Source organism: Camelina sativa, chromosome 18, assembly GCF_030686135.1.
Source record: "Camelina sativa cultivar CO46 ecotype springtype chromosome 18, ASM3068613v1".
NCBI classification, from domain to species: domain Eukaryota; kingdom Viridiplantae; phylum Streptophyta; class Magnoliopsida; order Brassicales; family Brassicaceae; genus Camelina; species Camelina sativa.
In genome coordinates, this window is record NC_141897.1 from 9,345,512 (window position 1) to 9,363,631 (window position 18,120).

At 44.0% G+C, this 18,120-nt stretch overlaps 26 non-coding genes and 10 pseudogenes across 26 annotated transcripts; all 36 read right to left on the reverse strand.

Moving 5' to 3' along the window:
* Positions 1-147: 147 nt before the first annotated feature.
* LOC147922607 (5S ribosomal RNA) lies at positions 148-266 on the reverse strand. The gene has a single exon (XR_015590328.1). It is a non-coding gene; the product is annotated as a 5S ribosomal RNA (ribosomal RNA).
* A 386-nt stretch (positions 267-652) lies between these two features.
* Positions 653-771, reverse strand: LOC147922608 (5S ribosomal RNA). The gene has a single exon (XR_015590263.1). It is a non-coding gene; the product is annotated as a 5S ribosomal RNA (ribosomal RNA).
* A 394-nt stretch (positions 772-1,165) lies between these two features.
* Positions 1,166-1,284, reverse strand: LOC147922609 (5S ribosomal RNA). Its single transcript, XR_015590371.1, has one exon. It is a non-coding gene; the product is annotated as a 5S ribosomal RNA (ribosomal RNA).
* A 395-nt stretch (positions 1,285-1,679) lies between these two features.
* On the reverse strand, positions 1,680-1,798 carry LOC147922610 (5S ribosomal RNA). The gene has a single exon (XR_015590274.1). It is a non-coding gene; the product is annotated as a 5S ribosomal RNA (ribosomal RNA).
* A 387-nt stretch (positions 1,799-2,185) lies between these two features.
* On the reverse strand, positions 2,186-2,304 carry LOC147922611 (5S ribosomal RNA). The gene has a single exon (XR_015590329.1). It is a non-coding gene; the product is annotated as a 5S ribosomal RNA (ribosomal RNA).
* Positions 2,305-2,691: 387 nt separating this feature from the next.
* LOC147922612 (5S ribosomal RNA) lies at positions 2,692-2,810 on the reverse strand. Its single transcript, XR_015590331.1, has one exon. It is a non-coding gene; the product is annotated as a 5S ribosomal RNA (ribosomal RNA).
* A 387-nt stretch (positions 2,811-3,197) lies between these two features.
* Positions 3,198-3,316, reverse strand: LOC147922613 (5S ribosomal RNA). The gene has a single exon (XR_015590232.1). It is a non-coding gene; the product is annotated as a 5S ribosomal RNA (ribosomal RNA).
* Positions 3,317-3,703: 387 nt separating this feature from the next.
* On the reverse strand, positions 3,704-3,822 carry LOC147922614 (5S ribosomal RNA). The gene has a single exon (XR_015590332.1). It is a non-coding gene; the product is annotated as a 5S ribosomal RNA (ribosomal RNA).
* Positions 3,823-4,209: 387 nt separating this feature from the next.
* On the reverse strand, positions 4,210-4,328 carry LOC147922615 (5S ribosomal RNA). The gene has a single exon (XR_015590333.1). It is a non-coding gene; the product is annotated as a 5S ribosomal RNA (ribosomal RNA).
* A 394-nt stretch (positions 4,329-4,722) lies between these two features.
* On the reverse strand, positions 4,723-4,841 carry LOC147922616 (5S ribosomal RNA). Its single transcript, XR_015590276.1, has one exon. It is a non-coding gene; the product is annotated as a 5S ribosomal RNA (ribosomal RNA).
* Positions 4,842-5,237: 396 nt separating this feature from the next.
* Positions 5,238-5,356, reverse strand: LOC147922617 (5S ribosomal RNA). The gene has a single exon (XR_015590277.1). It is a non-coding gene; the product is annotated as a 5S ribosomal RNA (ribosomal RNA).
* A 395-nt stretch (positions 5,357-5,751) lies between these two features.
* LOC147922618 (5S ribosomal RNA) lies at positions 5,752-5,870 on the reverse strand. Its single transcript, XR_015590278.1, has one exon. It is a non-coding gene; the product is annotated as a 5S ribosomal RNA (ribosomal RNA).
* Positions 5,871-6,265: 395 nt separating this feature from the next.
* Positions 6,266-6,384, reverse strand: LOC147922619 (5S ribosomal RNA). Its single transcript, XR_015590279.1, has one exon. It is a non-coding gene; the product is annotated as a 5S ribosomal RNA (ribosomal RNA).
* Positions 6,385-6,778: 394 nt separating this feature from the next.
* Positions 6,779-6,897, reverse strand: LOC147922620 (5S ribosomal RNA). Its single transcript, XR_015590233.1, has one exon. It is a non-coding gene; the product is annotated as a 5S ribosomal RNA (ribosomal RNA).
* A 394-nt stretch (positions 6,898-7,291) lies between these two features.
* On the reverse strand, positions 7,292-7,410 carry LOC147922621 (5S ribosomal RNA; annotated as a pseudogene).
* A 387-nt stretch (positions 7,411-7,797) lies between these two features.
* LOC147922622 (5S ribosomal RNA) lies at positions 7,798-7,916 on the reverse strand. The gene has a single exon (XR_015590334.1). It is a non-coding gene; the product is annotated as a 5S ribosomal RNA (ribosomal RNA).
* A 387-nt stretch (positions 7,917-8,303) lies between these two features.
* On the reverse strand, positions 8,304-8,422 carry LOC147922623 (5S ribosomal RNA). The gene has a single exon (XR_015589748.1). It is a non-coding gene; the product is annotated as a 5S ribosomal RNA (ribosomal RNA).
* Positions 8,423-8,809: 387 nt separating this feature from the next.
* On the reverse strand, positions 8,810-8,928 carry LOC147922624 (5S ribosomal RNA; annotated as a pseudogene).
* A 394-nt stretch (positions 8,929-9,322) lies between these two features.
* LOC147922625 (5S ribosomal RNA) lies at positions 9,323-9,441 on the reverse strand (annotated as a pseudogene).
* Positions 9,442-9,828: 387 nt separating this feature from the next.
* LOC147922626 (5S ribosomal RNA) lies at positions 9,829-9,947 on the reverse strand (annotated as a pseudogene).
* Positions 9,948-10,341: 394 nt separating this feature from the next.
* LOC147922627 (5S ribosomal RNA) lies at positions 10,342-10,460 on the reverse strand (annotated as a pseudogene).
* Positions 10,461-10,847: 387 nt separating this feature from the next.
* Positions 10,848-10,966, reverse strand: LOC147922628 (5S ribosomal RNA; annotated as a pseudogene).
* A 394-nt stretch (positions 10,967-11,360) lies between these two features.
* On the reverse strand, positions 11,361-11,479 carry LOC147922629 (5S ribosomal RNA; annotated as a pseudogene).
* A 387-nt stretch (positions 11,480-11,866) lies between these two features.
* LOC147922630 (5S ribosomal RNA) lies at positions 11,867-11,985 on the reverse strand. The gene has a single exon (XR_015590335.1). It is a non-coding gene; the product is annotated as a 5S ribosomal RNA (ribosomal RNA).
* A 387-nt stretch (positions 11,986-12,372) lies between these two features.
* Positions 12,373-12,491, reverse strand: LOC147922631 (5S ribosomal RNA). Its single transcript, XR_015589749.1, has one exon. It is a non-coding gene; the product is annotated as a 5S ribosomal RNA (ribosomal RNA).
* Positions 12,492-12,887: 396 nt separating this feature from the next.
* Positions 12,888-13,006, reverse strand: LOC147922632 (5S ribosomal RNA; annotated as a pseudogene).
* A 387-nt stretch (positions 13,007-13,393) lies between these two features.
* On the reverse strand, positions 13,394-13,512 carry LOC147922633 (5S ribosomal RNA). The gene has a single exon (XR_015590336.1). It is a non-coding gene; the product is annotated as a 5S ribosomal RNA (ribosomal RNA).
* A 393-nt stretch (positions 13,513-13,905) lies between these two features.
* LOC147922634 (5S ribosomal RNA) lies at positions 13,906-14,024 on the reverse strand (annotated as a pseudogene).
* A 387-nt stretch (positions 14,025-14,411) lies between these two features.
* LOC147922635 (5S ribosomal RNA) lies at positions 14,412-14,530 on the reverse strand. The gene has a single exon (XR_015590337.1). It is a non-coding gene; the product is annotated as a 5S ribosomal RNA (ribosomal RNA).
* Positions 14,531-14,917: 387 nt separating this feature from the next.
* LOC147922636 (5S ribosomal RNA) lies at positions 14,918-15,036 on the reverse strand. The gene has a single exon (XR_015590338.1). It is a non-coding gene; the product is annotated as a 5S ribosomal RNA (ribosomal RNA).
* A 387-nt stretch (positions 15,037-15,423) lies between these two features.
* On the reverse strand, positions 15,424-15,542 carry LOC147922637 (5S ribosomal RNA). The gene has a single exon (XR_015590339.1). It is a non-coding gene; the product is annotated as a 5S ribosomal RNA (ribosomal RNA).
* Positions 15,543-15,928: 386 nt separating this feature from the next.
* Positions 15,929-16,047, reverse strand: LOC147922638 (5S ribosomal RNA). Its single transcript, XR_015590340.1, has one exon. It is a non-coding gene; the product is annotated as a 5S ribosomal RNA (ribosomal RNA).
* Positions 16,048-16,441: 394 nt separating this feature from the next.
* LOC147922639 (5S ribosomal RNA) lies at positions 16,442-16,560 on the reverse strand (annotated as a pseudogene).
* Positions 16,561-16,947: 387 nt separating this feature from the next.
* On the reverse strand, positions 16,948-17,066 carry LOC147922640 (5S ribosomal RNA). Its single transcript, XR_015590342.1, has one exon. It is a non-coding gene; the product is annotated as a 5S ribosomal RNA (ribosomal RNA).
* A 387-nt stretch (positions 17,067-17,453) lies between these two features.
* Positions 17,454-17,572, reverse strand: LOC147922641 (5S ribosomal RNA). The gene has a single exon (XR_015590343.1). It is a non-coding gene; the product is annotated as a 5S ribosomal RNA (ribosomal RNA).
* Positions 17,573-17,959: 387 nt separating this feature from the next.
* LOC147922642 (5S ribosomal RNA) lies at positions 17,960-18,078 on the reverse strand. The gene has a single exon (XR_015590369.1). It is a non-coding gene; the product is annotated as a 5S ribosomal RNA (ribosomal RNA).
* Positions 18,079-18,120: the final 42 nt, after the last annotated feature.

The following is an 18,120-nucleotide window of genomic DNA, read 5'->3' on the forward strand; positions in this document are numbered from 1 at the left end:
GCACGAATACCCATTGCCTTGCCGGAAACACTCTTGGGGCTTTCCGAAAAGGTATTATGGGTCGCGTGGTTCCTCACGATGTAAAAGTTACGACGTTATGTTTTTACTATATAGGCTTACGCAACAACCAAAAACAAAAAAGAGGGAGGGATGCAACACGAGGACTTCCCGGGAGGTCAGCCATCCTAGTACTACTCTCGCCCAAGCACGCTTAACTGCGGAGTTCTGATGGGATACGGTGCATTAGTGCTGGTATGATCGCATCCGTTAGTATATATCATGCAATCGCATATATCGTTTTTTGAAAACTCAAGGGATCATTCAATGTGGGTCCCACTTGATATGTGGACCGGTTTATTCACCTTGGACGTGCTTCGAACCGCGAAAAACAAGAGATAATCATATCCGAACATAATCTTGTACTCGTAGCTAATTGTGTCGCGATCACAAAAAAACATCCGAAACACTTTTAAACGTCAAAATTCGGCCTCCAGAATGGTCCAATGGCACAAGACGCATTGCCTTGCCGGAAACACTCTTGGGGCTTTCCGAAAAGGTATTATGGGTCGCGTGGTTCCTCACGATGTAAAAGTTACGACGTTATGTTTTTACTATATAGGCTTACGCAACAACCAAAAAAAAAAAAGAGGGAGGGATGCAACACGAGGACTTCCCGGGAGGTCACCCATCCTAGTACTACTCTCGCCCAAGCACACTTAACTGCGGAGTTCTGATGGGATACGGTGCATTAGTGCTGGTATGATCGCATCCGTTAGTATATATCATGCAATCGCATATATCGTTTTTTGAAAACTCAAGGGATCATTCAATGTGGGTCCCACTTGATATGTGGACCGGTTTATTCACCTTGGACGTGCTTCGAACCGCGAAAAACAAGAGATAACCATATCCGAACATAATTTTGTACTCGTAGCTAATTGTGTCGCGATCACAAAAAAACATCCGAAACACTTTTAAACGTCAAAATTCGGCCTCCAGAATGGTCCAATAGGACGGAGACCCATTGCCTTGCCGGAAACACTCTTGGGGCTTTCCGAAAAGGTATTATGGGTCGCGTGGTTCCTCACGATGTAAAAGTTACGACGTTATGTTTGTACTATATAGGCTTACGCAACAACCAAAAAAAAAAAAAAAAAAAGAGGGAGGGATGCAACACGAGGACTTCCCGGGAGGTCACCCATCCTAGTACTACTCTCGCCCAAGCACGCTTCACTGCGGAGTTCTGATGGGATACGGTGTATTAGTGCTGGTATGATCGCATCTGTTAGTATATATCATGCAATCGCATATATCGTTTTTTGAAAACTCAAGGGATCATTCAATGTGGGTCCCACTTGATATGTGGACCGGTTTATTCACCTTGGACGTGCTTCGAACCGCGAAAAACAAGAGATAACCATATCCGAACATAATCTTGTACTCGTAGCTAATTGTGTCGCGATCACAAAAAAACATCCGAAACACTTTTAAACGTCAAAATTCGGCCTCCAGAATGGTCCAATGGCACGAAGACCCATTGCCTTGCCGGAAACACTCTTGGGGCTTTCCGAAAAGGTATTATGGGTCGCGTGGTTCCTCACGATGTAAAAGTTACGACGTTATGTTTGTACTATATAGGCTTACGCAACAACCAAAAAAAAAAAAAAAAAAAAGAGGGAGGGATGCAACACGAGGACTTCCCGGGAGGTCACCCATCCTAGTACTACTCTCGCCCAAGCACGCTTCACTGCGGAGTTCTGATGGGATACGGTGCATTAGTGCTGGTATGATCGCATCCGTTAGTATATATCATGCAATCGCATATATCGTTTTTTGAAAACTCAAGGGATCATTCAATGTGGGTCCCACTTGATATGTGGACCGGTTTATTCACCTTGGACGTGCTTCGAACCGCGAAAAACAAGAGATAACCATATCCGAACATAATTTTGTACTCGTAGCTAATTGTGTCGCGATCACAAAAAAACATCCGAAACACTTTTAAACGTCAAAATTCGGCCTCCCGAATGGTCCAATGGCACGAAGACCCATTTCCTTGCCGGAAACACTCTTAGGGCTTTCCGAAAAGGTATTATGGGTCGCGTGGTTCCTCACGATGTAAAAGTTACGACGTTATGTTTTTACTATATAGGCTTACGCAACAACCAAAAACAAAAAAGAGGGAGGGATGCAACACGAGGACTTCCCGGGAGGTCAGCCATCCTAGTACTACTCTCGCCCAAGCACGCTTAACTGCGGAGTTCTGATGGGATACGGTGCATTAGTGCTGGTATGATCGCATCCGTTAGTATATATCATGCAATCGCATATATCGTTTTTTGAAAACTCAAGGGATCATTCAATGTGGGTCCCACTTGATATGTGGACCGGTTTATTCACCTTGGACGTGCTTCGAACCGCGAAAAACAAGAGATAATCATATCCGAACATAATCTTGTACTCGTAGCTAATTGTGTCGCGATCACAAAAAAACATCCGAAACACTTTTAAACGTCAAAATTCGGCCTCCAGAATGGTCCAATGGCACAAAGACCCATTGCCTTGCCGGAAACACTCTTGGGGCTTTCCGAAAAGGTATTATGGGTCGCGTGGTTCCTCACGATGTAAAAGTTACGACGTTATGTTTTTACTATATAGGCTTACGCAACAACCAAAAACAAAAAAGAGGGAGGGATGCAACACGAGGACTTCCCGGGAGGTCAGCCATCCTAGTACTACTCTCGCCCAAGCACGCTTAACTGCGGAGTTCTGATGGGATACGGTGCATTAGTGCTGGTATGATCGCATCCGTTAGTATATATCATGCAATCGCATATATCGTTTTTTGAAAACTCAAGGGATCATTCAATGTGGGTCCCACTTGATATGTGGACCGGTTTATTCACCTTGGACGTGCTTCGAACCGCGAAAAACAAGAGATAATCATATCCGAACATAATCTTGTACTCGTAGCTAATTGTGTCGCGATCACAAAAAAACATCCGAAACACTTTTAAACGTCAAAATTCGGCCTCCAGAATGGTCCAATGGCACAAAGACCCATTGCCTTGCCGGAAACACTCTTGGGGCTTTCCGAAAAGGTATTATGGGTCGCGTGGTTCCTCACGATGTAAAAGTTACGACGTTATGTTTTTACTATATAGGCTTACGCAACAACCAAAAAAAAAAAAGAGGGAGGGATGCAACACGAGGACTTCCCGGGAGGTCACCCATCCTAGTACTACTCTCGCCCAAGCACGCTTAACTGCGGAGTTCTGATGGGATACGGTGCATTAGTGCTGGTATGATCGCATCCGTTAGTATATATCATGCAATCGCATATATCGTTTTTTGAAAACTCAAGGGATCATTCAATGTGGGTCCCACTTGATATGTGGACCGGTTTATTCACCTTGGACGTGCTTCGAACCGCGAAAAACAAGAGATAACCATATCCGAACATAATTTTGTACTCGTAGCTAATTGTGTCGCGATCACAAAAAAACATCCGAAACACTTTTAAACGTCAAAATTCGGCCTCCAGAATGTTCCAATGGCACAAAGACCCATTGCCTTGCCGGAAACACTCTTGGGGCTTTCCGAAAAGGTATTATGGGTCGCGTGGTTCCTCACGATGTAAAAGTTACGACGTTATGTTTTTACTATATAGGCTTACGCAACAACCAAAAACAAAAAAGAGGGAGGGATGCAACACGAGGACTTCCCGGGAGGTCAGCCATCCTAGTACTACTCTCGCCCAAGCACGCTTAACTGCGGAGTTCTGATGGGATACGGTGCATTAGTGCTGGTATGATCGCATCCGTTAGTATATATCATGCAATCGCATATATCGTTTTTTGAAAACTCAAGGGATCATTCAATGTGGGTCCCACTTGATATGTGGACCGGTTTATTCACCTTGGACGTGCTTCGAACCGCGAAAAAGAAGAGATAATCATATCCGAACATAATCTTGTACTCGTAGCTAATTGTGTCGCGATCACAAAAAAACATCCGAAACACTTTTAAACGTCAAAATTCGGCCTCCTGAATGGTCCAATGGCACAAAGACCCATTGCCTTGCCGGAAACACTCTTGGGGCTTTCCGAAAAGGTATTATGGGTCGCGTGGTTCCTCACGATGTAAAAGTTACGACGTTATGTTTTTACTATATAGGCTTACGCAACAACCAAAAATAAAAAAGAGGGAGGGATGCAACACGAGGACTTCCCGGGAGGTCAGCCATCCTAGTACTACTCTCGCCCAAGCACGCTTAACTGCGGAGTTCTGATGGGATACGGTGCATTAGTGCTGGTATGATCGCATCCGTTAGTATATATCATGCAATCGCATATATCGTTTTTTGAAAACTCAAGGGATCATTCAATGTGGGTCCCACTTGATATGTGGACCGGTTTATTCACCTTGACGTGCTTCGAACCGCGAAAAACAAGAGATAACCATATCCGAACATAATCTTGTACTCGTAGCTAATTGTGTCGCGATCACAAAAAAACATCCGAAACACTTTTAAACGTCAAAATTCGGCCTCCAGAATGGTCCAATGGCACGAAGACCCATTGCCTTGCCGGAAACACTCTTGGGGCTTTCCGAAAAGGTTTTATGGGTCGCGTGGTTCCTCACGATGTAAAAGTTACGACGTTATGTTTGTACTATATAGGCTTACGCAACAACCAAAAAAAAAAAAAAAAAAAAGAGGGAGGGATGCAACACGAGGACTTCCCGGGAGGTCACCCATCCTAGTACTACTCTCGCCCAAGCACGCTTCACTGCGGAGTTCTGATGGGATACGGTGCATTAGTGCTGGTATGATCGCATCCGTTAGTATATATCATGCAATCGCATATATCGTTTTTTGAAAACTCAAGGGATCATTCAATGTGGGTCCCACTTGATATGTGGACCGGTTTATTCACCTTGGACGTGCTTCGAACCGCGAAAAACAAGAGATAACCATATCCGAACATAATTTTGTACTCGTAGCTAATTGTGTCGCGATCACAAAAAAACATCCGAAACACTTTTAAACGTCAAAATTCGGCCTCCAGAATGGTCCAATGGCACGAAGACCCATTGCCTTGCCGGAAACACTCTTGGGGCTTTCCGAAAAGGTATTATGGGTCGCGTGGTTCCTCACGATGTAAAAGTTACGACGTTATGTTTGTACTATATAGGCTTACGCAACAACCAAAAAAAAAAAAAAAAAAAAAGAGGGAGGGATGCAACACGAGGACTTCCCGGGAGGTCACCCATCCTAGTACTACTCTCGCCCAAGCACGCTTCACTGCGGAGTTCTGATGGGATACGGTGCATTAGTGCTGGTATGATCGCATCCGTTAGTATATATCATGCAATCGCATATATCGTTTTTTGAAAACTCAAGGGATCATTCAATGTGGGTCCCACTTGATATGTGGACCGGTTTATTCACCTTGGACGTGCTTCGAACCGCGAAAAACAAGAGATAACCATATCCGAACATAATTTTGTACTCGTAGCTAATTGTGTCGCGATCACAAAAAAACATCCGAAACACTTTTAAACGTCAAAATTCGGCCTCCAGAATGGTCCAATGGCACGAAGACCCATTGCCTTGCCGGAAACACTCTTGGGGCTTTCCGAAAAGGTATTATGGGTCGCGTGGTTCCTCACGATGTAAAAGTTACGACGTTATGTTTGTACTATATAGGCTTACGCAACAACCAAAAAAAAAAAAAAAAAAAAGAGGGAGGGATGCAACACGAGGACTTCCCGGGAGGTCACCCATCCTAGTACTACTCTCGCCCAAGCACGCTTCACTGCGGAGTTCTGATGGGATACGGTGCATTAGTGCTGGTATGATCGCATCCGTTAGTATATATCATGCAATCGCATATATCGTTTTTTGAAAACTCAAGGGATCATTCAATGTGGGTCCCACTTGATATGTGGACCGGTTTATTCACCTTGGACGTGCTTCGAACCGCGAAAAACAAGAGATAACCATATCCGAACATAATTTTGTACTCGTAGCTAATTGTGTCGCGATCACAAAAAAACATCCGAAACACTTTTAAACGTCAAAATTCGGCCTCCAGAATGGTCCAATGGCACGAAGACCCATTGCCTTGCCGGAAACACTCTTGGGGCTTTCCGAAAAGGTATTATGGGTCGCGTGGTTCCTCACGATGTAAAAGTTACGACGTTATGTTTGTACTATATAGGCTTACGCAACAACCAAAAAAAAAAAAAAAAAAAAGAGGGAGGGATGCAACACGAGGACTTCCCGGGAGGTCACCCATCCTAGTACTACTCTCGCCCAAGCACGCTTCACTGCGGAGTTCTGATGGGATACGGTGCATTAGTGCTGGTATGATCGCATCCGTTAGTATATATCATGCAATCGCATATATCGTTTTTTGAAAACTCAAGGGATCATTCAATGTGGGTCGCACTTGATATGTGGACCGGTTTATTCACCTTGGACGTGCTTCGAACCGCGAAAAACAAGAGATAACCATATCCGAACATAATTTTGTACTCGTAGCTAATTGTGTCGCGATCACAAAAAAACATCCGAAACACTTTTAAACGTCAAAATTCGGCCTCCAGAATGGTCCAATGGCACGAAGACCCATTGCCTTGCCGGAAACACCCTTGGGGCTTTCCGAAAAGGTATTATGGGTCGCGTGGTTCCTCACGATGTAAAAGTTACGACGTTATGTTTTTACTATATAGGCTTACGCAACAACCAAAAAAAAAAAAAAAAAAAGAGGGAGGGATGCAACACGAGGACTTCCCGGGAGGTCACCCATCCTAGTACTACTCTCGCCCAAGCACGCTTAACTGCGGAGTTCTGATGGGATACGGTGCATTAGTGCTGGTATGATCGCATCCATTAGTATATATCATGCAATCGCATATATCGTTTTTTGAAAACTCAAGGGATCATTCAATGTGGGTCCCACTTGATATGTGGACCGGTTTATTCACATTGGACGTGCTTTGAACCGCGAAAAACAAGAGATAACCATATCCGAACATAATCTTGTACTAGTAGCTAATTGTGTCGCGATCACAAAAAAACATCCGAAACACTTTTAAACGTCAAAATTCGGCCTCCAGAATGCTCCAATGGCACGAAGACCCATTGCCTTGCGGAAACACTCTTGGGGCTTTCCGAAAAGGTATTATGGGTCGCGTGGTTCCTCACGATGTAAAAGTTACGACGTTATGTTTTTACTATATAGGCTTACGCAACAACCAAAAAAAAAAAAAAAAAAAAGAGGGAGGGATGCAACACGAGGACTTCCCGGGAGGTCACCCATCCTAGTACTACTCTCGCCCAAGCACGCTTAACTCCGGTGTTCTGATGGGATACGGTGCATTAGTGCTGGTATGATCGCATCCATTAGTATATATCATGCAATCGCATATATCGTTTTTTGAAAACTCAAGGGATCATTCAATGTGGGTCCCACTTGATATGTGGACCGGTTTATTCACATTGGACGTGCTTTGAACCGCGAAAAACAAGAGATAACCATATCCGAACATAATCTTGTACTAGTAGCTAATTGTGTCGCGATCACAAAAAAACATCCGAAACACTTTTAAACGTCAAAATTCGGCCTCCAGAATGGTCCACTGGCACAAAGACCCATTGCCTTGCCGGAAACACTCTTGGGGCTTTCCGAAAAGGTATTATGGGTCGCGTGGTTCCTCACGATGTAAAAGTTACGACGTTATGTTTTTACTATATAGGCTTACGCAACAACCAAAAATAAAAAAGAGGGAGGGATGCAACACGAGGACTTCCCGGGAGGTCAGCCATCCTAGTACTACTCTCGCCCAAGCACGCTTAACTGCGGAGTTCTGATGGGATACGGTGCATTAGTGCTGGTATGATCGCATCCGTTAGTATATATCATGCAATCGCATATATCGTTTTTTGAAAACTCAAGGGATCATTCAATGTGGGTCCCACTTGATATGTGGACCTGTTTATTCACCTTGGACGTGCTTCGAACCGCGAAAAACAAGAGATAATCATATCCGAACATAATCTTGTACTCGTAGCTAATTGTGTCGCGATCACAAAAAAACATCCGAAACACTTTTAAACGTCAAAATTCGGCCTCCAGAATGGTCCAATGGCACAAAGACCCATTGCCTTGCCGGAAACACTCTTGGGGCTTTCCGAAAAGGTATTATGGGTCGCGTGGTTCCTCACGATGTAAAAGTTACGACGTTATGTTTTTACTATATAGGCTTACGCAACAACCAAAAACAAAAAAGAGGGAGGGATGCAACACGAGGACTTCCCGGGAGGTCAGCCATCCTAGTACTACTCTCGCCCAAGCACGCTTCACTGCGGAGTTCTGATGGGATACGGTGCATTAGTGCTGGTATGATCGCATCCATTAGTATATATCATGCAATCGCATATATCGTTTTTTGAAAACTCAAGGGATAATTCAATGTGGGTCCCACTTGATATGTGGACCTGTTTATTCACCTTGGACGTGCTTCGAACCGCGAAAAACAAGAGATAATCATATCCGAACATAATCTTGTACTCGTAGCTAATTGTGTCGCGATCACAAAAAAACATCCGAAACACTTTTAAACGTCAAAATTCGGCCTCCAGAATGGTCCAATGGCACAAAGACCCATTGCCTTGCCGGAAACACTCTTGGGGCTTTCCGAAAAGGTATTATGGGTCGCGTGGTTCCTCACGATGTAAAAGTTACGACGTTATGTTTTTACTATATAGGCTTACGCAACAACCAAAAACAAAAAAGAGGGAGGGATGCAACACGAGGACTTCCCGGGAGGTCAGCCATCCTAGTACTACTCTCGCCCAAGCACGCTTCACTGCGGAGTTCTGATGGGATATGGTGCATTAGTGCTGGTATGATCGCATCCGTTAGTATATATCATGCAATCGCATATATCGTTTTTTGAAAACTCAAGGGATCATTCAATGTGGGTCGCACTTGATATGTGGACCGGTTTATTCACCTTGGACGTGCTTCGAACCGCGAAAAACAAGAGATAACCATATCCGAACATAATTTTGTACTCGTAGCTAATTGTGTCGCGATCACAAAAAAACATCCGAAACACTTTTAAACGTCAAAATTCGGCCTCCAGAATGGTCCAATGGCACGAAGACCCATTGCTTTGCCGGAAACACTCTTGGGGCTTTCCGAAAAGGTATTATGGGTCGCGTGGTTCCTCACGATGTAAAAGTTACGACGTTATGTTTTTACTATATAGGCTTACGCAACAACCAAAAAAAAAAAAAAAAAAAGAGGGAGGGATGCAACACGAGGACTTCCCGGGAGGTCACCCATCCTAGTACTACTCTCGCCCAAGCACGCTTAACTCCGGTGTTCTGATGGGATATGGTGCATTAGTGCTGGTATGATCGCATCCATTAGTATATATCATGCAATCGCATATATCGTTTTTTGAAAACTCAAGGGATCATTCAATGTGGGTCCCACTTGATATGTGGACCGGTTTATTCACATTGGACGTGCTTTGAACCGCGAAAAACAAGAGATAACCATATCCGAACATAATCTTGTACTAGTAGCTAATTGTGTCGCGATCACAAAAAAACATCCGAAACACTTTTAAACGTCAAAATTCGGCCTCCAGAATGGTCCACTGGCACAAAGACCCATTGCCTTGCCGGAAACACTCTTGGGGCTTTCCGAAAAGGTATTATGGGTCGCGTGGTTCCTCACGATGTAAAAGTTACGACGTTATGTTTTTACTATATAGGCTTACGCAACAACCAAAAATAAAAAAGAGGGAGGGATGCAACACGAGGACTTCCCGGGAGGTCAGCCATCCTAGTACTACTCTCGCCCAAGCACGCTTAACTGCGGAGTTCTGATGGGATACGGTGCATTAGTGTTGGTATGATCGCATCCGTTAGTATATATCATGCAATCGCATATATCGTTTTTTGAAAACTCAAGGGATCATTCAATGTGGGTCCCACTTGATATGTGGACCGGTTTATTCACCTTGGACGTGCTTCGAACCGCGAAAAACAAGAGATAACCATATCCGAATATAATTTTGTACTCGTAGCTAATTGTGTCGCGATCACAAAAAAACATCCGAAACACTTTTAAACGTCAAAATTCGGCCTCCAGAATGCTCCAATGGCACGAAGACCCATTGCCTTGCGGAAACACTCTTGGGGCTTTCCGAAAAGGTATTATGGGTCGCGTGGTTCCTCACGATGTAAAAGTTACGACGTTATGTTTTTACTATATAGGCTTACGCAACAACCAAAAAAAAAAAAAAAAAAAAGAGGGAGGGATGCAACACGAGGACTTCCCGGGAGGTCACCCATCCTAGTACTACTCTCGCCCAAGCACGCTTAACTCCGGTGTTCTGATGGGATACGGTGCATTAGTGCTGGTATGATCGCATCCATTAGTATATATCATGCAATCGCATATATCGTTTTTTGAAAACTCAAGGGATCATTCAATGTGGGTCCCACTTGATATGTGGACCGGTTTATTCACATTGGACGTGCTTTGAACCGCGAAAAACAAGAGATAACCATATCCGAACATAATCTTGTACTAGTAGCTAATTGTGTCGCGATCACAAAAAAACATCCGAAACACTTTTAAACGTCAAAATTCGGCCTCCAGAATGGTCCACTGGCACAAAGACCCATTGCCTTGCCGGAAACACTCTTGGGGCTTTCCGAAAAGGTATTATGGGTCGCGTGGTTCCTCACGATGTAAAAGTTACGACGTTATGTTTTTACTATATAGGCTTACGCAACAACCAAAAATAAAAAAGAGGGAGGGATGCAACACGAGGACTTCCCGGGAGGTCAGCCATCCTAGTACTACTCTCGCCCAAGCACGCTTAACTGCGGAGTTCTGATGGGATACGGTGCATTAGTGTTGGTATGATCGCATCCGTTAGTATATATCATGCAATCGCATATATCGTTTTTTGAAAACTCAAGGGATCATTCAATGTGGGTCCCACTTGATATGTGGACCGGTTTATTCACCTTGGACGTGCTTCGAACCGCGAAAAACAAGAGATAACCATATCCGAACATAATTTTGTACTCGTAGCTAATTGTGTCGCGATCACAAAAAAACATCCGAAACACTTTTAAACGTCAAAATTCGGCCTCCAGAATGCTCCAATGGCACGAAGACCCATTGCCTTGCGGAAACACTCTTGGGGCTTTCCGAAAAGGTATTATGGGTCGCGTGGTTCCTCACGATGTAAAAGTTACGACGTTATGTTTTTACTATATAGGCTTACGCAACAACCAAAAAAAAAAAAAAAAAAAAGAGGGAGGGATGCAACACGAGGACTTCCCGGGAGGTCACCCATCCTAGTACTACTCTCGCCCAAGCACGCTTAACTCCGGTGTTCTGATGGGATACGGTGCATTAGTGCTGGTATGATCGCATCCATTAGTATATATCATGCAATCGCATATATCGTTTTTTGAAAACTCAAGGGATCATTCAATGTGGGTCCCACTTGATATGTGGACCGGTTTATTCACATTGGACGTGCTTTGAACCGCGAAAAACAAGAGATAACCATATCCGAACATAATCTTGTACTAGTAGCTAATTGTGTCGCGATCACAAAAAAACATCCGAAACACTTTTAAACGTCAAAATTCGGCCTCCAGAATGGTCCACTGGCACAAAGACCCATTGCCTTGCCGGAAACACTCTTGGGGCTTTCCGAAAAGGTATTATGGGTCGCGTGGTTCCTCACGATGTAAAAGTTACGACGTTATGTTTTTACTATATAGGCTTACGCAACAACCAAAAATAAAAAAGAGGGAGGGATGCAACACGAGGACTTCCCGGGAGGTCAGCCATCCTAGTACTACTCTCGCCCAAGCACGCTTAACTGCGGAGTTCTGATGGGATACGGTGCATTAGTGCTGGTATGATCGCATCCGTTAGTATATATCATGCAATCGCATATATCGTTTTTTGAAAACTCAAGGGATCATTCAATGTGGGTCCCACTTGATATGTGGACCTGTTTATTCACCTTGGACGTGCTTTGAACCGCGAAAAACAAGAGATAATCATATCCGAACATAATCTTGTACTCGTAGCTAATTGTGTCGCGATCACAAAAAAACATCCGAAACACTTTTAAACGTCAAAATTCGGCCTCCAGAATGGTCCAATGGCACAAAGACCCATTGCCTTGCCGGAAACACTCTTGGGGCTTTCCGAAAAGGTATTATGGGTCGCGTGGTTCCTCACGATGTAAAAGTTACGACGTTATGTTTTTACTATATAGGCTTACGCAACAACCAAAAACAAAAAAGAGGGAGGGATGCAACACGAGGACTTCCCGGGAGGTCAGCCATCCTAGTACTACTCTCGCCCAAGCACGCTTCACTGCGGAGTTCTGATGGGATACGGTGCATTAGTGCTGGTATGATCGCATCCGTTAGTATATATCATGCAATCGCATATATCGTTTTTTTGAAAACTCAAGGGATCATTCAATGTGGGTCGCACTTGATATGTGGACCGGTTTATTCACCTTGGACGTGCTTCGAACCGCGAAAAACAAGAGATAACCATATCCGAACATAATTTTGTACTCGTAGCTAATTGTGTCGCGATCACAAAAAAACATCCGAAACACTTTTAAACGTCAAAATTCGGCCTCCAGAATGGTCCAATGGCACGAAGACCCATTGCCTTGCCGGAAACACTCTTGGGGCTTTCCGAAAAGGTATTATGGGTCGCGTGGTTCCTCACGATGTAAAAGTTACGACGTTATGTTTTTACTATATAGGCTTACGCAACAACCAAAAAAAAAAAAAAAAAAAAGAGGGAGGGATGCAACACGAGGACTTCCCGGAAGGTCACCCATCCTAGTACTACTCTCGCCCAAGCACGCTTAACTCCGGTGTTCTGATGGGATACGGTGCATTAGTGCTGGTATGATCGCATCCATTAGTATATATCATGCAATCGCATATATCGTTTTTTGAAAACTCAAGGGATCATTCAATGTGGGTCCCACTTGATATGTGGACCGGTTTATTCACATTGGACGTGCTTTGAACCGCGAAAAACAAGAGATAACCATATCCGAACATAATCTTGTACTAGTAGCTAATTGTGTCGCGATCACAAAAAAACATCCGAAACACTTTTAAACGTCAAAATTCGGCCTCCAGAATGGTCCACTGGCACAAAGACCCATTGCCTTGCCGGAAACACTCTTGGGGCTTTCCGAAAAGGTATTATGGGTCGCGTGGTTCCTCACGATGTAAAAGTTACGACGTTATGTTTTTACTATATAGGCTTACGCAACAACCAAAAATAAAAAAGAGGGAGGGATGCAACACGAGGACTTCCCGGGAGGTCAGCCATCCTAGTACTACTCTCGCCCAAGCACGCTTAACTGCGGAGTTCTGATGGGATACGGTGCATTAGTGCTGGTATGATCGCATCCGTTAGTATATATCATGCAATCGCATATATCGTTTTTTGAAAACTCAAGGGATCATTCAATGTGGGTCCCACTTGATATGTGGACCGGTTTATTCACCTTGGACGTGCTTCGAACCGCGAAAAACAAGAGATAACCATATCCGAACATAATTTTGTACTCGTAGCTAATTGTGTCGCGATCACAAAAAAACATCCGAAACACTTTTAAACGTCAAAATTCGGCCTCCAGAATGCTCCAATGGCACGAAGACCCATTGCCTTGCGGAAACACTCTTGGGGCTTTCCGAAAAGGTATTATGGGTCGCGTGGTTCCTCACGATGTAAAAGTTACGACGTTATGTTTTTACTATATAGGCTTACGCAACAACCAAAAAAAAAAAAAAAAAAAGAGGGAGGGATGCAACACGAGGACTTCCCGGGAGGTCACCCATCCTAGTACTACTCTCGCCCAAGCACGCTTAACTCCGGTGTTCTGATGGGATACGGTGAATTAGTGCTGGTATGATCGCATCCATTAGTATATATCATGCAATCGCATATATCGTTTTTTGAAAACTCAAGGGATCATGCAATGTGGGTCCCACTTGATATGTGGACCGGTTTATTCACATTGGACGTGCTTTGAACCGCGAAAAACAAGAGATAACCATATCCGAACATAATCTTGTACTAGTAGCTAATTGTGTCGCGATCACAAAAAAACATCCGAAACACTTTTAAACGTCAAAATTCGGCCTCCAGAATGGTCCACTGGCACAAAGACCCATTGCCTTGCCGGAAACACTCTTGGGGCTTTCCGAAAAGGTATTATGGGTCGCGTGGTTCCTCACGATGTAAAAGTTACGACGTTATGTTTTTACTATATAGGCTTACGCAACAACCAAAAATAAAAAAGAGGGAGGGATGCAACACGAGGACTTCCCGGGAGGTCAGCCATCCTAGTACTACTCTCGCCCAAGCACGCTTAACTGCGGAGTTCTGATGGGATACGGTGCATTAGTGCTGGTATGATCGCATCCGTTAGTATATATCATGCAATCGCATATATCGTTTTTTGAAAACTCAAGGGATCATTCAATGTGGGTCCCACTTGATATGTGGACCTGTTTATTCACCTTGGACGTGCTTCGAACCGCGAAAAACAAGAGATAATCATATCCGAACATAATCTTGTACTCGTAGCTAATTGTGTCGCGATCACAAAAAAACATCCGAAACACTTTTAAACGTCAAAATTCGGCCTCCAGAATGGTCCAATGGCACAAAGACCCATTGCCATGCCGGAAACACTCTTGGGGCTTTCCGAAAAGGTATTATGGGTCGCGTGGTTCCTCACGATGTAAAAGTTACGACGTTATGTTTTTACTATATAGGCTTACGCAACAACCAAAAACAAAAAAGAGGGAGGGATGCAACACGAGGACTTCCCGGGAGGTCAGCCATCCTAGTACTACTCTCGCCCAAGCACGCTTAACTGCGGAGTTCTGATGGGATACGGTGCATTAGTGCTGGTATGATCGCATCCGTTAGTATATATCATGCAATCGCATATATCGTTTTTTGAAAACTCAAGGGATCATTCAATGTGGGTCCCACTTGATATGTGGACCGGTTTATTCACCTTGGACGTGCTTCGAACCGCGAAAAACAAGAGATAATCATATCCGAACATAATCTTGTACTCGTAGCTAATTGTGTCGCGATCACAAAAAAACATCCGAAACACTTTTAAACGTCAAAATTCGGCCTCCAGAATGGTCCAATGGCACAAAGACCCATTGCCTTGCCGGAAACACTCTTGGGGCTTTCCGAAAAGGTATTATGGGTCGCGTGGTTCCTCACGATGTAAAAGTTACGACGTTATGTTTTTACTATATAGGCTTACGCAACAACCAAAAATAAAAAAGAGGGAGGGATGCAACACGAGGACTTCCCGGGAGGTCAGCCATCCTAGTACTACTCTCGCCCAAGCACGCTTAACTGCGGAGTTCTGATGGGATACGGTGCATTAGTGCTGGTATGATCGCATCCGTTAGTATATATCATGCAATCGCATATATCGTTTTTTGAAAACTCAAGGGATCATTCAATGTGGGTCCCACTTGATATGTGGACCTGTTTATTCACCTTGACGTGCTTCGAACCGCGAAAAACAAGAGATAATCATATCCGAACATAATCTTGTACTCGTAGCTAATTGTGTCGCGATCACAAAAAAACATCCGAAACACTTTTAAACGTCAAAATTCGGCCTCCAGAATGGTCCAATGGCACAAATATCCATTGCCTTGCCGGAAACACTCTTGGGGCTTTCCGAAAAGGTATTATGGGTCGCGTGGTTCCTCACGATGTAAAAGTTACGACGTTATGTTTTTACTATATAGGCTTACGCAACAACCAAAAATAAAAAAGAGGGAGGGATGCAACACGAGGACTTCCCGGGAGGTCAGCCATCCTAGTACTACTCTCGCCCAAGCACGCTTAACTGCGGAGTTCTGATGGGATACGGTGCATTAGTGCTGGTATGATCGCATCCGTTAGTATATATCATGCAATCGCATATATCGTTTTTTGAAAACTCAAGGGATCATTCAATGTGGGTCCCACTTGATATGTGGACCGGTTTATTCACCTTGGACGTGCTTCGAACCGCGAAAAACAAGAGATAACCATATCCGAACATAATTTTGTACTCGTAGCTAATTGTGTCGCGATCACAAAAAAACATCCGAAACACTTTTAAACGTCAAAATTCGGCCTCCAGAATGCTCCAATGGCACGAAGACCCATTGCCTTGCGGAAACACTCTTGGGGCTTTCCGAAAAGGTATTATGGGTCGCGTGGTTCCTCACGATGTAAAAGTTACGACGTTATGTTTTTACTATATAGGCTTACGCAACAACCAAAAAAAAAAAAAAAAAAAAGAGGGAGGGATGCAACACGAGGACTTCCCGGGAGGTCACCCATCCTAGTACTACTCTCTCCCAAGCACGCTTAACTCCGGTGTTCTGATGGGATACGGTGCATTAGTGCTGGTATGATCGCATCCATTAGTATATATCATGCAATCGCATATATCGTTTTTTGAAAACTCAAGGGATCATTCAATGTGGGTCCCACTTGATATGTGGACCGGTTTATTCACATTGGACGTGCTTTGAACCGCGAAAAACAAGAGATAACCATATCCGAACATAATCTTGTACTAGTAGCTAATTGTGTCGCGATCACAAAAAAACATCCGAAACACTTTTAAACGTCAAAATTCGGCCTCCAGAATGGTCCACTGGCACAAAGACCCATTGCCTTGCCGGAAACACTCTTGGGGCTTTCCGAAAAGGTATTATGGGTCGCGTGGTTCCTCACGATGTAAAAGTTACGACGTTATGTTTTTACTATATAGGCTTACGCAACAACCAAAAATAAAAAAGAGGGAGGGATGCAACACGAGGACTTCCCGGGAGGTCAGCCATCCTAGTACTACTCTCGCCCAAGCACGCTTAACTGCGGAGTTCTGATGGGATACGGTGCATTAGTGCTGGTATGATCGCATCCGTTAGTATATATCATGCAATCGCATATATCGTTTTTTGAAAACTCAAGGGATCATTCAATGTGGGTCCCACTTGATATGTGGACCTGTTTATTCACCTTGGACGTGCTTCGAACCGCGAAAAACAAGAGATAATCATATCCGAACATAATCTTGTACTCGTAGCTAATTGTGTCGCGATCACAAAAAAACATCCGAAACACTTTTAAACGTCAAAATTCGGCCTCCAGAATGGTCCAATGGCACAAAGACCCATTGCCTTGCCGGAAACACTCTTGGGGCTTTCCGAAAAGGTATTATGGGTCGCGTGGTTCCTCACGATGTAAAAGTTACGACGTTATGTTTTTACTATATAGGCTTACGCAACAACCAAAAACAAAAAAGAGGGAGGGATGCAACACGAGGACTTCCCGGGAGGTCAGCCATCCTAGTACTACTCTCGCCCAAGCACGCTTAACTGCGGAGTTCTGATGGGATACGGTGCATTAGTGCTGGTATGATCGCATCCTTTAGTATATATCATGCAATCGCATATATCGTTTTTTGAAAACTCAAGGGATCATTCAATGTGGGTCCCACTTGATATGTGGACCGGTTTATTCACCTTGGACGTGCTTCGAACCGCGAAAAACAAGAGATAATCATATCCGAACATAATCTTGTACTCGTAGCTAATTGTGTCGCGATCACAAAAAAACATCCGAAACACTTTTAAACGTCAAAATTCGGCCTCCAGAATGGTCCAATGGCACAAAGACCCATTGCCTTGCCGGAAACACTCTTGGGGCTTTCCGAAAAGGTATTATGGGTCGCGTGGTTCCTCACGATGTAAAAGTTACGACGTTATGTTTTTACTATATAGGCTTACGCAACAACCAAAAATAAAAAAGAGGGAGGGATGCAACACGAGGACTTCTCGGGAGGTCAGCCATCCTAGTACTACTCTCGCCCAAGCACGCTTAACTGCGGAGTTCTGATGGGATACGGTGCATTAGTGCTGGTATGATCGCATCCGTTAGTATATATCATGCAATCGCATATATCGTTTTTTGAAAA